The sequence below is a fragment of the Arachis ipaensis genome, chromosome B10 (assembly GCF_059453495.1).
Source record: "Arachis ipaensis isolate K30076 ecotype BB chromosome B10, ASM5945349v1, whole genome shotgun sequence".
Lineage (NCBI taxonomy): Eukaryota > Viridiplantae > Streptophyta > Magnoliopsida > Fabales > Fabaceae > Arachis > Arachis ipaensis.
Genome location: NC_142435.1, coordinates 112,105,482 through 112,107,549, shown reverse-complemented (window position 1 = coordinate 112,107,549; position 2,068 = coordinate 112,105,482). Strand labels below are relative to the sequence as shown.

The 2,068-nt window shown below is 41.5% G+C and overlaps 1 pseudogene; it reads right to left on the bottom strand.

Moving 5' to 3' along the window:
- Positions 1-287: 287 nt before the first annotated feature.
- LOC107621054 (protein FAR1-RELATED SEQUENCE 5-like) lies at positions 288-1,807 on the bottom strand (annotated as a pseudogene).
- Between the last annotated feature and the right edge of the window lie 261 nt (positions 1,808-2,068).

The window sequence follows — 2,068 nt, the reverse complement described above, 5'->3', positions numbered from 1 at the left end:
CCACTAAACCTTGCGAAGACCTTTCTAGTTGTTAGTTTATTTCCTTTGCCATTTATATTTCTTGTCTAAAATCTCAAAAACCCCAAACATACCTCATAACCAATAACAAGACACTTTATCGCAATTCCTAGGGAGAACGACCCAAGGTTCAATACTTCGGTTTATAAATTTAGGGGTTTGTTTTAGTGACAAACAATCTTTTGTATGAAAGGATTCTTTTTTGGTTTAGAAACTATACTTGCAACGAGATTTCATTTGAGAATTCTAAACCGTCAAAAATCTATTCATCAACACCGTTTTTTCATGACAAGATTAATTGCTCCAGCTCCTTCAATCTCTTTCCTAACATCTACAAACAACTCTCGGGTATAAACCCTAGCAGTAGCTGTCTCTATCGACCTCAAACATGTGGTCATAACCGGATTCGTGTAAATGGAGTTAAACTACAACAACATCTCCTTGTTCCGATATTCACGGAGGACTAGCTCCAGATTTTGCACTAACTTAAAGATGGTATGGCTTGACTTCGAAAACTTGTTAACCATAGCAATTATTCCCTCACATCGTGTCATAGTCTGGAATCCGGCATAGAACTTGTCACGCAAATACCCGTTCGCCCATAGCTTTCGCTTTTTATGCATATGCCTTGCCCAGCTACTATTATGCAGCCCATACTCCTCAATTGCTTGAGCGCAATCCTCTTTGAATTCATGAACCTCCATGTCCACGTACAACCAATGCTTGAACAAACTACGGAGGCGTTCGTCTTTCTCATTTGATGTCACGTTCTTTTCCACATGCCATGCACACAAACGATGTGTTGCCTCCGGTAAAACCGACTTCACAGCTTTTATCATTGCTTTGTCCCCATCGGTAACAGCTACACAAGGTTTCTTCTGGCACATAACCTCCAACAAATTTTGTAACATCCACCTATACGACGATACAGTTTCATCAATCAACAACCCAAAACCAAAAATGGTAGAAAATTACTACTGGACGTTTATATCTATTTTTCCTGTAAGTGGAGTCAAACGCTAACACATCCCCAAAACACTGAAAATCAGACCGGCTATTCCCATCAGCCCAAACCATGTTACCAAGCCTTTCATCTTTTGTGTGGTTGTAGCATGCAACATACATAGGGTCAGCAGCAGCCTTTCCTTCAAGGTAAATCAACGTTGCAGTCGCATCACCATCAGCTATTCGTGAACACCTCAACTTGTCAGCATAGTTGTACACATCCTTTTTCAAAAATCCCAGCAAAGAATATCCCCCCTAACATACCAGCCATGTGGCCCAAGATTTTTGACGTCCCAATTCCATACGCATGCATCCCATCAATGTGAGCCTTTGCCGCATCCGTCATTTTACGATGATTCTGAATCAGGTGGGACATCCCAACAGGTGCTAGGTCATGGTTATGCTCCAGTACTACCTTCCTATCCTTCCACTTCTGCTCACTTTTCTCCAAATATATTGATAGCATTACTTTGCAACCAGTCCGTGTCTCTGGTTTGTGTCCCCGCTACCTGTCAATCCTGTCATAGTGCCTGATTTCCCTCAATCCTTCCTTGTTACAAAAAAATCAAAATCTCACAAGATTACCGTTGCTATCTTTACCTGAGTCCCCTTTCCGTACCCTAAACCCATTGACTCTTCCATACCTTCGGTAAAACTTATATGCATCTTCCACACTTTCCCAAACTTGGTTCAAAATATCATTCGTGCTCAAGTCAAATCCTTGTCCTCCTTCAGGCAAATGTTCCTCCTGAAACTCATCACCACCAGCCTCTTCCACATTCATCTCCTCGTTCACGTCACTTAGACCACCCCCCACACTCCCCTATCGCCTCACCTCTATTCGCATCCATCAGTAACTCCAAACACCACATACTGAATACTCATAAAAATCTCATTACTCTACAATTTTCTTTGATACCTGTCCTCTCTAAAATATGCATGCATCATCCAAACTACATGTGCATTTCCAATGATGCCTACAAACTTAAAATCAGTCATTGGCCCAAAATGATACCCTAAACCAAGTACCCCTAGTTGTGTGCAA